Below are 15,506 nucleotides of genomic sequence, written 5' to 3' on the forward strand. Positions count from 1 at the left end.
TGCAACTATTCGCAAACTCCATTTACTAAACTTTGTTTATGATATTGGTAAAGAAAAGGACTTTGTTTTTGGATTATCCCTGGACTGATTATTTTGAATACTAACTGCTTTAACTACGTATGATTTGGACTGTTTGTTGGACTTTGTTTACTCGTTTACAGGAAATAAAACTTACATTTTACTATTCAGTGTATCTGTGTGCTGGTTGTGTGTTATTCATCACCACTCTCACTATGTTTCCCTGAGTGCACTCATTCTCCTAATGGGGAATACCTCAACAACAATAATCACCTATGCCCCCCCGCCGCCGCCCATGGCATACATTTTTTCTGAATTTCATTACTGATTTATATCATTTCATTACATCATTTCATGATGACGTGAGTTTGCTGTAAGTGATTGCCCAATGCCAAAGACTGCTCATCTTTTTCTAGACCATGTCTTTCACTACCATAGCATAGTCTCAGCACTCACGTCAGACAGAGGGGCACAATTCCAATCTAGATTTTGGAAAGAACCTTTTCAGTTACTAAATGTCAAGATCAACCTTTTCTCAGATCATCACACTACCACAAATGGGGAGGCTGAAAAATCTAACCAACTCCTCTAACATTATCTCAGGTGCTACTGCACTTTCAGCCATGACAACTGGCCATCATTACTACCACTCACAGAATTTTCTTATGACAGTTTGCTGCACTTATCGACTTCAGTGACACTGTTTCAAACCAGTCATACACCATAAAGCCATCTTGCACTGTACTCCACGGCAGTTCCAGGGTGGTTGACTTTTTATAAGAGCAACTTGCATCCCAACATCTGTTGAAACAACAACTTCATCAAGCGAAGCAGGCTTACCAGAAAGCAGCAGATGCACATCAGCCATCCACCCATAGCAATAGGAGACAAAGTTTGGTTCTCTACTTACCAGTAGGTTTTTAATCACTTCAAAACCTTCCAAAAAGCTAAACACTCAGTTTGTGTACCCGTTCAAAGTTCTCGGACAAATTAATCCTGTGGTCTTCCATCTATAATTACCCCCTTCAATGAAGGTGCATTCAGTATTTTAACAAACATTACTTTCCAAAGATGCCTCCCCACAAACACAATAAGATCCAAACAACAACCTTCACCACTGGTCATTATAGAGGGAGAACCAGGTTGAAGAAATTTTAGACTTGGAAAAGAAGCAAAGGCTTCCGGTACTTGATTCATTGGAAGGGCTACCATTTTCGGATCACTTCTGAGAGAATGTATGGTATGTTAATGTCCCTGATTTGGTTTGTGAATTCCACCAGCACTTCTCTGACAAGCTAAGGCTCACCAAGCTACCAGAGCCCTGTCCAGTTTTGCTTGAGGAACCTCTTGAGGAAAAGGTTAACCAGACCCTCTGCATTTCTTTGAGGGGAGGAGACAGGCTCCCTATGATGGGCTTTCCACATCCAGCTTTCAATTCCCAGGAAGGAGAAGGAATCTCTAACAATGTTTATGCATTACAGCAACCACCACATGGCTCACCAGCTCCTGCAGAGGAATGGGAGGAGGATTGCTTAGAGACAGCCTCCCTGCCACCTTTGCCAAATTCTCATGAGAACACAGACTTTGAAAACACAAGAAGAAAGCAGCATAGAATAGTTCATGGAAGAGAATGAGGAGGACCAAGATGGATGGGTGATGTAGCAAATGACCTGGCAGAGCTCTAGGGAGGGGTCAAACACGCCATAAGTCACAAGTCTCTGTGTGCCAGCAAGAGATCTATGTCCAGCTCACCTTGAATGTCTCTCTTATCTCCTGCTCATTTCCCTTGACTGCCAGTTGAGCAGATTCTTGTAGAGAGGTTAAGCATGCAATAAATATTTATACCCATTTGAACTTCCTGAATCTCTTGATTTCTCTGACACTCTCAGCACTAATATTCTTTCAGCAGTTCATCTATGGGTGCCATCTTACTGATGTACTATTGGATTGTCAGGATCACAGGATAGTGATTTTGGCACTTTTCAGAGTCTCACCCCTTTCTGACTTAAGGGTATAGTCACTGGTTGGTGGGGTAAAACCTCTATATATTAAAAAAAGGTTTCTTTCACTTAAACATACCCTTCTTTAGCCAACTCACTATACTGGCAGGTATCTTGTATTTCAAATTGAGCTGGCTTTTTAGAACCCATCTTAGCCTTTTGTGGTTCTTGAATGTTGCTTTCTTCCTTTACTCCTCTGTGTGTGATTGTGGGATACCAAGGAACTTGCACCTGTTTTATATGTCTGCTATTTGAGCCACTGGCATTTTATTCTTAACTAACATCCACCTTGGCCATCCATCTCCATTTCTGATCACTTTCCATTGTCCTCACTGTGGAGCTCTGTTGGCTGTTGATACCTCATTCACTCTTAGCATAGTTATCCATGTAGAGAATGTGGGCTGATGATAATTCCACTCTTGAACTTGTATTTAAATTAAGTCTTTGGATTATCAGGCTGAGGGGTTTCAAGTCTATGTAGCCTGGGCACTATTCTGGATATAGTGCTTCATCTTGGAATGGGGTGTATGTCACACTTGAGAGCTACTTGTTCTTTTGATTTATTTATTAATTAAATAAATTATGTAGTATTTTCATCCAACTCACACATAGGTGATTCCAGATGCCCTACAACATTAAACATCACAATCCATATCTCTCCCCATCCAAATTCCTCCCCCCCCCCTGCACAATCAAACAATCAGTTAAACACTTGTTTGGCTCCATTCAGGGCCCCCATGTCTGCTGATTTTAGGTTGTTTCAGGAAAGCAATTGGGTGGGGCCATCTGTACCAGAGGTGGTATCCAGCAGGTTCTGACGAGGTTTCTGGAGAACCGGTAGGGGAAATTTTGAGTAATTCAGAGAGCCAGCAAATACCATCTCTGACTGGAAATTTTACAGTATCCTTCCCCTGCCACGCCCATCGAGCCACGCCCACAGAACTGGTAGTAAAAAGTTTGAATCCCACCACTGATCTATACCATGGTAGCAATGGTGTTCTATAGAGAAGAGGACACCCCTGAGAATGCTGTTTTCATGATATTATCAGATGTATATCCCTAATAAATGGGATCCATTTATAGATCCCATTTAAGACATACCCCGTCTTGTCCTTGTGGCCCAGATGCAGTTAAATTCCTGTGTTGTCTTCTACAGTTCTTGAGGAAGGTTCTGGTATTCTTCTGTCTTGCACAGTGCCACATATTCACAGATCCATGTATATAAGTATATATGTAAATCATAAATTTCCCTGTAGCCAATGCAGGCTGTACTCAGATTAGACTAGATCTTGAGTTTTAGGTGAGAGTTTTGTTTATGAACAATGAATGTTTTGAGCCTCTGATGTTGTTTCCAATGCTGATCTGAGCTGTGCTCGTATACTGACCCATATAGTCCTATAGCTTGGCAGCTATGATGTTTAATAAGACTCTGCAGATGTGTCTAGCTCTGGTTCTTAAAATACTTTTGGAGATTTAGTATTGTGACTGTTCTTTGGGTTACCAAGATTATTACCATATGTACAATAATTAATAAAATATATAAAACATTCATGTGATTTAACTAGTAAAACTGAATACATAGCATCTTAAACATAAAGAAAACAAATAAACGGATCTGACACAGATAAAGAACTACAGGCCTGCATCATTATTAAATGTAGACTATAAAGTATTAACATTAGTAATGGCAAAAGGCTAAAAAGATTCTTTAATGAATTTATTCACCCGGAACAAAATTGATTTTTACCAGAAAGACAAATTAAAAACAATATAAGATTTATCCTAGACATCTTGGAGTACTTATTATGAAGTCCATTCTGAAAAACAAATGGTGCTGATTTTCTTAGATGTGCAGAAAGCCCTTGACAATGTAAATTGGCAATTTATGTTACAACAACTAAATTGTATGGATTTTGGCGAGAAGCTCATAAACATGATTAAGACAATTTATCATGATTAAGACAAGTTAGACTTGAACAAATGGAAGAACTCATCAATGATGGGAAGAATTGCAACTATAAAAATAAAGGTACTTTTTTGTTTCAAATGGTTCCAATAAAACGAGAGGAAAAAAATATTTTGATGAGTTAAATACAATAATTTTGAAATATATCTGGCAAGGCAAAAAAGCAAGAATAAGATTGAAAATGCTGCAAGAATCTAAAAATAATGGAGGTTTCGGATTATCAGATTGGGAGTTTTGTTGTCAAGCATCTCTATTAATATGGGTGAAAGAATGGATAATGCTCAGACACAGAATATTATTATTCTTAGAAGGCCATAACCTCCAATTGGGGTGGCACGCTTTCTTGTGGTACAAGAAGAATAAAATATATAGATATTTTCAAAGATATTGTGTAACGAATGCCTTATTTTTAAATAGGGGAAAAAAATTAAAGCAAAAATCTCTATGAAAATACCATTTTGGCTATCAACTATGAAAGCATATCAATCCAAACATAGTAAATATATAAGAAACATTTGTAATATATAAAGACATTTTGAATGTAGAAGGGGAAGTTAAAACTAAACAAGACATGAAAATCCAAGTATGGACTTAGCTTGGTGGCCACATATGCAAATACAATCAAGATATGAGAAAAATATTAAGACATATGGCTTTTATAAGGAACAAGCAGCATTTGATCAAATATTATTAGCGATAGATGGAAAATTAAGAAAGTATATAGTTTATTAAGCCTAAAAATGAAAGATGAACAGGTGAAAGTATTAATGATAGTATGGGCAAAAAACTTTGGATATATTATAGAATTATAGAAATGGTAAAAATGTTGGGATAGAAACTATAAATTGACAATGGCAACTGCATATAAGGAAAATTTATATAAAATGTTTTTTAGGTAGCCTTTACCACCGACAAGACTTGCAAAGATGTTTAAAAACAGGTCTGCCAAATGTTGGAAATGTAATCAGACATTGGGCACCTATTATCATATGTGGTGGACATGTGCAAAGGCAAAAAATTTTTGGATGAAAATACATACATGGTTAGAAAAAATGTTAAAGCACATATAGACTATAACCCAGAAATATTTCTATTAGACATAGTACTAGAAAAATACGATAAAAGGAATATATATTTAATATTACATGTCTTGATGGCAGCAAGAATTGTATATGCATAACACTGGAAAAACAAGGAACCACCCATAGAAGAAGATGTAATAAAAAAAAAAAAACCACATTATGCAGAAATTGATAGGTTGACATTAAAGATAAAAGAAGATACAGAATATTTTCAGATATCGGACTTATTTTATCAATGGTTGGATAATAGAAGTAGAAATTAGAAATTGGAAAAATACAATTATGCATGTCTTATGGTTAATATATTAGTATATTATATAATATTATGTAAGCAAATTAACCCAGACAATGCTCTGATATGTTAATTAAGGAAAATATATAAATAAACTGTTTTTAAAAAAGCGAATAAGCAGAGGGGAAAAAGGAGCAGAAGTCTATCTTCTGTGTATTGCTAAGTCATACAATAGGTGCTGCCAGAGAGAAATCTTTTCGCAGTTGGCTATTAAGATTCTTCAGCAGGCAATAATCAATTTCTCACTGTTAGTGTTAGAATTTCTGCTAAAATGATAATGTTTTTATTAATACTATACTCTTGAGGTAGTGTTTCTGTTTATTTGATTTAGCCTCATCAATCATTTTGAATAACTCATTTTTTTTTCCAATGACATCATTATAAAAGACCCGAGGAACTGATTTTGTGATGTTAAATTTTTTGCACTATAGATAATTATATCAAGGAATTGCATGTACTATATATTAAATTCTTACAAAATCGGTTTGAATATGAATTTCACAATAGATATTTTAAAAAAATATTTTATAAATGTAATTGATGTTATTTAAATATTTTAATGTACAAGGGGCAACCAAGCTGCATGTGGCTTCCAGAAGATGTTCCTATGAGAGTTGTTTTTGATACTGATTTTCTCTGTCTACCATCTCTGTCTACCAGACCAATTGTTTGGCATGCTGATAAGAATATTATTTGCCAGCATGATTATATTCTTGCCAATCAAGAAGTTGGCCCTACTATCATAACAGAAATTGAGCTCTTAACTCTACTGTTGAGCCAACAAAGAAATAGTATACCTTTTTGATTCTTAATAGCGATGGAATTATGACAGTCCTTGCTGGAAAGGAGTGGTGAGGCATGCTTTCCTTAAGATTACTCAGACTTTTGTAGCTAAGGACAGGATTGAAGCTATAGATGTGTTATCTGATCTGGCATCTGATGTATTCCTCTGAGCCAATAATATTGCATAAGGGTTGTACCATTATACCATATCTTTTAAAAATCCTTGTGTACCGGGGAAGTACCTGAAAATTGAGCAAGGCTGATGTGGTTCCCATCTTCAAGAAAGGGGAAAAAACAGACCAGGAAACTACAGACCAATCAGTCTAACATTAACACCTGGGAAAATCCTGGAAAAGATAATCAAAAAACAGATATGCGAACAACTAGAAGCAAATAAAATTATAACTGGTAGCCACCATGGATTTCTTAAAAACAGATCATGCCAAACCAATCTTATTTCATTCTTTGATAAAGTCACTAAAATAGTAGAACAGTGAAATGCTGTGGACATAGTATACTTAGATTTCAGTAAGGCATTGGACAAAGTAGACCACAATCTACGTCTTGGTAAGCTAGAAAAATGTGGAATAGTCATCATTACCCTCAGTAGGCAAGATGGATTTGTAGCTGGCTGATAAACCGTACTCTATGAGTAGTTCTTTTTTTAAAAAAAATTTTTTAATAAATTTTATTGAATTTACAATTAAAAACATATCGAGATTACATATACAGAAGGGAGAGAAAAAGAAAAAAAGAAAAGAAAGACGCTCAGTCTTACGAACCGAAAAAGGAAGAGAAAAAGAGATGTAAAGAAAGAAAGAAACAAAGAAGCGGAGAAAAAAGAAAATACATTTAAAAAACAGACAGATATCCTTTTTGACATTCTGCAAGATCCAATTCTCCTACCTTAATTTAAATACACACATCTTGTCAATATCTATGCTTAAATTACCCATTGTTCATTAAGCAGTTTGTCTCTGAAGTAACCAATTATACCAAGAGTTCCAATTATCATAAAATGTTGAAGACTCTTTATTTTTAAGTGCTATAGTTAATTTATCCATTTCTGCGCAATCACATATTTTCTGGATGACCATTTGTTCTGTAGGTATATAGGGTGATTTCCAGCACTGGGCGAATGCTAATCTGGCCTCAGTTAGTATATGAATTGTTACATATTTCATCTTTTTAGGTAAATGTTTATCAGAGATCCCTAGTAGGAAGAACTCTGGTTTGTATTCGATTTGTTCTTTGGTTATCTCCTCCAACCATTTTCTGATTTTTTGCCAATATTTCTGAGTTTCTTTGCAAGACCACCACATATGAAAGTAGGTTCCTTCTATGCTTTTACATTTCCAACATTTTGGACTAGTGTTTGGGTTCATTTTCGCTAACTTCGAAGGGGGCAAGTGCCATCTATAAAACATTTTGTATGTATTTTCTTTATATGCTGCCGATTTTGTAATCTTAATATTTCTATTCCAAATCTTTTCCCATTCTGATAATGTAATACTTCTTCCGATATTCCTGCTCCAGGCCATCATGTTCCCTTTGACTATCTCCTGTTCTAATTCTACTTCCAGTAAGTATTTATAAAATTTGGATATGTTCTTTTTGTTTGATCCTAATAAAATTTTATCTAGATTCTGCAGTTTGTTATAAATTCCAAAGTGTTTTATATCTTGTTTGTATCTGCTATGAATTTGTATATATAACCACTGGTCAATTTTAAATCCCTGTTCTAGTAATTCTTGTCGAGTTTTTAATTTTCCTTGTGGATCTAATAAATCTTTATATTTAATCATTTTTGTTATGTCCAAATTATTGGGATGTACCATTGCCTTCATTGTTGATAGCCAGATCGGAATTTTTAAATAGTGTTTTTTACATATTTTTTTCCAATTAATTAATAATGAGTCCCTAATGAGGTGTCTATGAAAGTAAGACTGCTTGGGTTTCCCCACTTCCCATAAGAAGGCATGCCACCCTCTCTGGAGGTCATGCCCTTCTAATATTAAGGCTCTTTTATTACGTAGGTTCACCCAATCTTTTAACCATAATAGGATAGCTGCCGAATAATATAATTCCCAATTTGGCAGAGCTAGGCCCCCTCTACTTTTCACATCTTGTAGGGCCTTTACATTGATCCTGGGTTTTTCCCCCTGCCAAATAAAGTTAAGTGTAATCTTATTTAAATCTTCAAAAAAGTTTTTTGGCAACTTAATTGGAATTGTCTGGAATAAATAAAGAAATTTTGGTAATATATTCATTTTAATCGAAGCAATCCTGCCCAATAAGGATAGCTGCAGCTTATTCCAGGATTCTAAATCTTTCTTTGTTTGTTGAAATAGTTTATCATAATTGTTCTCTTTAAGTGATTGAAGTTAACCATATTCCTAAATATTTGACCCTTTTTGTTACCTGTATCCCCATCATTGCTTCTAATTCTTCCTTCTGATTTTCTGTTAAATTTTTGGTCATTAATTTCGTCTTTTTTCTATTAATTTTTAATCCTGCCACTGCGCCAAATCGTTCTAATTCTTTTATTAGATTCATTCCTTTTTCCAAGGGTTCCTCCAGAAAGAAAACCATATCGTCAGCAAACGTTTGTAATTTATATTCTTCTGATTTGACCCTCACACCTCTAATTTTAGAGTTTTGCCTCACCCGTGTTAAGAGAGATTCTAGGGCAAAAATAAAAAGAAGAGGTGAGAGAGGGCAGCCCTGTCTGACACCTTTTTCTATATTTATTAGACCTGTTTGTTCGCCATTGATTAGTATATTAGCCTGTTGTGTATTGTAGATTGTTGTTATAATGTTTTCAAATTTAGTGCCAAGGCTCATATTGTAAATTTTTTGAATTAAAAAGTGCCAATTTAAGTTGTCAAAAGCTTTCTCAGCATCTAAAAACATGAGTGCGGATTGTTTCTCCGGGTGAGCTTCATAATATTCTAGTACATCAATAACGGTTCTTAAATTGTTCTTTATTTGTCGGAACGGAAGAAATCCATTTTGGTCTTCGTGTATATGTGGATTTAAAGCTTGTTTTACTCTATTAGCTATGATAGAAGTAAATAATTTATAATCGGCATTTAAAAGTGAAATCGGTCTATAGTTGTTAATGTATCTATGATCTGCATCCTCCTTCGGGATTAGCGAAATCAGCGCCCCCCTCCATGAGTCCGGCATCTTGGCTGCCCGAAGTACCTCACTGAACACTTCCAGCATCAGTGGTCCTACTGGTTCCAATATTGTTTTATATAGTTCTGCCGGAATCCCATCTGGTCCTGGAGATTTGTTATTACTTTGGTTCTCCGTTGCTGACATCAATTCAGACCACGTAATATCTTTATTCAATAATTCTATCCATTCCTCTCCAATTACCTTGTCATTCGTCTCCTCTAAATAAGTTCTTATTTTGTCTTCATTAACTTCCTCCTTTTTATATAATCTTTGAAAATAGTTGTAAATGATATCTTTTTTCTTCTCTATCTCATGTTGTAAGATGTCATTCTCATCCATTAATTGGTGTATCAATCTCTAAACCGTACTCTATGAGTAGTTCTTAATGGTACTACATCCACATGGGGAGAAGTAAGCAGTGGAGTACCATAAGGCTCTCTGTTAGGCCCAGTGGTGGTATTCAGCCAGTTTGCACTGTGTCAGGCGAACCGGTAGCAAGAATTTGGCGTGGGTCACTGAACCAGTAGTAAGTTCTGGCTGGCCATGCCCCCCACCCGGTTACCCTCCCACCTGATGCTCGCTCACCCCGTCGCCCGCCTGACATTTGCCTAAGGTATTTCTTTCTTTTTTTTCCCCTCCCGACAATCAGCTGTAGATAAGATCAGCTGTGCCAGGATTCCCCTTGTTGAGGCCCAGGAAGGCAAAAATGGAGGGAGGAGTTCAGGCCCCCCTTCAATTTTTTTCCTTCCACAGCCCCAGAGGAGTCTTAGGGGAGCAAAAATGCCCGCCAGAGGCTTCTCTGAGGCTAGGAAGCTCCCAAAACAGAGCTTGGAGGGGTGATGTGTGCCCCTCCCATGCTCTGTTCCTTTTCTTCCAGAGCCCCAGAGGAGCCTTAGGGGAGCAAAAATGCCCCCCCAAGGCTTCTCTGTGGCTAGGAAGCGACCAAAAATGGGTGGGGGCTGCAAAAAAGCCACACCCACCCAGTCACATGGCCATGCCCACCAAGCCATGCCCACAGAACTGGTAGTAAAAGTTTTTGAATCCCACCACTGGTTAGGCCCAGTACTCTTCAATATCTTCATAAATGACTTAGATGAGAGAATAGAAGAGGAACTCATCGAATTATATTCCTTAATTCCAAGTTGCTTCTTTCTTTGATTACTTTCCAACCATTATTTCTTGTCCTGCCCTCTGGTGCTTTGGGGAATAATTTGACTGCCTCTTTTTTATGGCAGCCCTCAAATACTGGAATACTGCTATCATGTCACCCCTAATTCTACTTTTCTTTAGATTAGCCAAACCCGAAGAATGGGTGCTCCATCAGTGGAGGTTTTAAGAAGAAACTAGACACTCACTTATCTGAAATAGTATAGGTTCTCCTGCTTGAGCAAGGGGCAGGACTAGAAGACCTTCAAGATCCCTTCCAGCCTTTTCTATTTCTACTCTACGATGGATTTACCAAATTTAGACTACATAATTGTGGTTGGCTACTAAATGGCAGACTAATCTAAACTTTTCTCTGTTTTTTTGTTGTCTACTTGCAACTGTGTAAATTTTAGCAGGTATGATTCTCCCACCAAATCAAAACTTATAGTTGAATATTGCTAGCATGAACCTGATTGTGCCCTGTGTCTTTTGTTACCTTATAGCAGTGATAGCGAACCTTTTTGTTGTGGTGTGCTGAAAGCGCATGTGCGCCAGCACCCACAATGCAATGCACCCTGCCCCCCTGCATATGCATGTGCAACCCCCCCAGCTGATTTTCAGCCTGTTTGAGGCCTTTTTCACTCTCTTGGAGGCTCAAAGTAAGCCTCTGCAACCTTTGGAGGCCGAAAAATGGCCCCGTTTTGGCACTCGGTATTTCTGGAAGGCCGGTTTTTCAGCCTACCAAGGCTGCAGAGGCTTCCTTTGAGCTGGGGCTTGCGTGCCTGCACAAATGGCTCAGCGTGCCACCTGTGGCACATGTGCCATAGGCTCTCCATCATGGCCTTATAGCATTCATTATGAATGTTAGTATTAGGTAGAGTATTAATTGATATTAGGTACAGTATTGCAGGAAAGTTGCAAGTAATCCTTCATCCTTCTTTTTTTTTTTTTAAACAAGTTTTATTGATTTTACAAACAAACAAACAAGACAAAACATCATTAAACATTAAAAACATAAAACCTCTTTCCATTGTAGATCCTTACAAGGCAGGTAACATATTGCTTTATATCACATACTTATAATTTATCCCATTTCCATATAAACACATAAATTCCCTTTATCAAATTCCACATTGTTTCTCTTTAATCATTATTCAATCATATTTCCTTTCTGATTTACCTGCTATCCAGTCATCAACTTTATATTTCCCTCTGGCTTGTTTATAATTATTCTCATCTAGTCTTCTTCCGAGATTTTATTATTTAATTCTTAATTAAACACACACACATAAAACACAGACATAAAAAACATAAAGCTTTCTTCTAGAAAGTAACTTGGCCCCAGATTACCTCTTTTTATATGGACTCAGTTGTATTCACGCTTTTCTTATATACCATTACCCATCTTATTTACCATTCTATATCTATTATATAACTCCTCTCCACTTTTGCCTCATCTTAATTCTGTTTTATATATTTAATCTTGCTTTTTTAAAAAAAAAAATATTTTTATATCTTTTATCCATTTCTCCATTTACATCTGTCTCATTTCCAATTTAAGAAAGAATAGTTTCCCCTGGAATCACTAATCGGAGTATGATGCCTTTCTATCATTCCCCTAAGTTAAAATTTAAAATAACACCTAAATCCGAATCAGATTCTGCTTAGTACATTCTACTATTTCAAAAACCAATACTACAATAATAAATCCATAACAATCAACACATTAATCCATTAAGCTCTATATTCAAACTAATATTTTAAACATTCCCTTTAGTATTTTATTAAAGCTTATTATCATTCATTATTAAACCTTTAAAAGTTATACCTTGATATTTTAGCCTTTTATTAGATCTTAAAAAGTTCTGGTTATCTACTTATAATACAAATACCACTATTACAATACTCATGTGTACTTTGCAGAATCCCCCCTTTTTAAAAAACCCCATATATTACCCATTATCCCTGAAAAAATTTCCTTATCTCCATCTTGTCTTATATCTTTGTAACTTTTTTCCCCTTTTCCTTTCCTTCTTAGCCCACATAAACTTTTACCCCTCCTCTCAAAACCTCTGTCTTCTTAATTTCCCCTTTCTGCATTCCTCTTTCCTTTTGCTTTCTAGCATTCTGTTGTTTTTGCATCTTCTTTTTCTCTTTCATAAATATTTTTTATTTCTTAAGTCCTTCCTTTTCGCTCCTCTCTTTCTCCTTTCTTTCTTAGTCACACCGCTTAGTTCATTAAAAATGGCTTCTTCTTCCTCGATTTCTTCCAGCTGCTGTTTAATTTGCTGACACATAGCAAGCGCCATATCTAGGAAACAAAGGGCTTCTTCCATAACATCTTTGCCTTCTTTCTTTGTTTTTAGATATTGTTTTTAAGTTCATCAAGAGATAGAGCCATTTTAAAGTTTCTTCTTCTCTTTCTGTATCCTCTTCTTAAACCAATCAGTTATTTCAAGGCTTAAAACAGTTCCCAAACGTCCCAAAGTCCCACAGTCATCAAACAATCCAGGCAGAGTAAAAGCTTCTTCTTTTACAGTTTCTCTTCTAGGGGTGAAGTCAAATTAGGAAAGAAAATTCTCTTTATCTTCAAGGCATCTCCTCCAGCAAAGTCTTAGAATAAGAACTTGTTTTCCCAAGCCTCTCCCCTCCCACTTATAACAAAGGAGTTTAGGTTTTACCTTCTACCAAAAGGCTGGTTTCCCTTGTCCATTTGTTAATTCCATAAGGGAGGGAGAGTAACTTCCCCTTTTCGTCACTTTTCTTCGCAGCTGAAAACATCAATCGGGAACAATAGCTTCCAAGTCATTACTTTCCCAGGTGTTAAATATATCCTTAAGGTCCCAGTTCAACCAAGAAAAAACTTTCTTTAAAAAAAAAAAAAGAAAACTCCTTCTCCCTCCTGCGCATTCTTGATCCAATTGCCGGCTTCTTTATGGTGGCCATAAAAAGACCACCGCTAGAACCGTCTTGAGAAAAGGGGGTTATTGCTGGCTGGGGGGTTGCGATGCCCCTCACCCCGTCCGGATCCCCTCTCTTCAGCTGCCCAAACAGGGCAGCCTTAGCCTCCAAACCGTCAGGATCGGAGGCACCAAGGCGGCTAGCACAGCAGGAATCGCAGAGAAGGCGAATCCCTGCTGTTAGCAAAGCCAACAACCGGAAGTCACCTTCATCCTTCTTCTGGTTGAGGTACAAAACCCCTAGATGTATGTTTCAATCTGTATTATAAATAAATGAATTTGTTATATTCATTACATTCCCCTAAGCAAAAAATTGAAAAGAATAGTAAGATAAATAAGTTTATTGCATGCAAGAAAAAAATCAATATTGCATACATCAAGTACTAAACAGTCAAGTGACAGAAGATTAAAAAGTGGTAAGAATAACATTTAAAAGAAATAAATAATTGACAGAAAAAGTCATATGTAATTAATTTTTTAAAAATGTATTTGATTTGAGATTCATGGTTATTTATGTTGTGAAAAAAATATTACCTGGCAACCCTGAAAGTTCAGTTCTCTAGGAACAATTGGAATCAACACTGTAGTGTCTTTCTGAGTTAAATCCACTAGCAATAGCACTTAGACTTATATACCACTTCACAGTTCTTTACAGCCCTCTCTAAGCAGATTAGAGAGTGAGCATATTATCCCCAACAATCTGGGCCCTCGTTTTATTGACCTTGGAAGGGTGGAAGACTGAGTCAATCTTGAGTCTGGTGAGATTTGAACTGCCAAATTGCAGACAGCCGGCAGGCAGCAGAAGTAGCCTGCAGTACTGCATTCTAACCATTGTGTCACTACGGCTCAGTGTATATCTGGAGGGGACAAGTCTGGTGTGATACGAGCCAATACTTTATCAGTCTATATTCAGAAATCCCACAATATTTCAACCAGCTTATTTTTAAACTACTTTTTCAACTCTATGTTCCCATCCATTTTTTATTCCTACAGGTAGTATATGATATGATAAGTTTTACAATGCTCCAGTGACCATTTTGGCAAAGGTGTTATGTTATTGTTTATAATCCGTTGACAAAAGGCACAATTTGGCACTGCATCCCCTCAGCCCATGCAAACATGTTTAAATAATTTACAAATATAATAAAATCTGAAGTAACTATTAAAACCCAATAATTTCATTTATTAAATTTATATGCTATCCACCTCATTCTACAAAGCAATTCAGGGCAGCATATAAATTGGTAATGAGGCTTCTTTTAAAAGATTTAGCATTAAGAAGACTACAAAATTCCTAAATATATCTGAAGAGCCATCTCATTCCAATGGGATATACCAAGGGGTGGGATTAAAATTTCTTAACAACTGGTTCTGTGGCTGTGGCCTAATTTGTGGGTGTGACTTGGTGATCATGTGACTTGGTTAGTGTGGCTTGCTGACTGGGTGTGGCTTGGTGGTCATGTAACTGGCTGGGTGTGGCTAGGTGGTCATGATGGGTGGGTGTGGCTATGTGGTCATGTGACGGGTGGACGTGCTAGGTAGCCATGAGACTGGCAAACCAAATATAAGTGGTTCTCGCTTAATGGCCAGTTGCTTAGCAAGTATTCGAATTTACAACTGAGCTCCCCAGAGCTACTTGATCTGTTTTTGGTGTTTTGACAGCCATGCACACACACACACACACACACACACACACACACACACACTTATGATCAGTTACAACATTCCACACAGTCTTGTGACTAAGGTTTTCTATGTTTTTTGTCAGCTTCCAACAATTCCTTCTGGTTTCTGGTTAAAAATGCCCATTGGGGAAAATGGACTTGTTCAACAAACAGTGTTTGCTTAATGACCACAAGGTTCACTTAAAAACCATGGTGTTTGCCTAACCCAGGGGTCTGCAGCCTTAAACACTCAAAAGAGCCATTTTTCTATTTTCTTTTAAACAGGTATCTCTCTCTCTCTCTCTGTGTGTGTGTGTGTCTTTCTTTCTCCCTCTCTCTTTCTCATCTCTCACATCTCTCTCTTTTTTCTCTCTCTTTCTCTCTCTCATCTATAACTGCTAAGATTGGAAGC

General features: G+C 36.9%; 1 protein-coding gene across 3 annotated transcripts in view; it reads left to right on the forward strand.

Annotated features, from left to right (window-relative positions):
- BBS9 (Bardet-Biedl syndrome 9) overlaps positions 1 to 15,506 on the forward strand; it is a 365,750-nt gene that overhangs the window by 235,340 nt on the left and 114,904 nt on the right. The gene's annotated exons all lie outside the window — the stretch shown is intronic.

The sequence above is a fragment of the Pseudonaja textilis genome, chromosome Z, assembly GCF_049901715.1.
Source record: "Pseudonaja textilis isolate UNSWEBS1 chromosome Z, rPseTex1.2, whole genome shotgun sequence".
NCBI classification, from domain to species: Eukaryota; Metazoa; Chordata; class Lepidosauria; order Squamata; family Elapidae; genus Pseudonaja; species Pseudonaja textilis.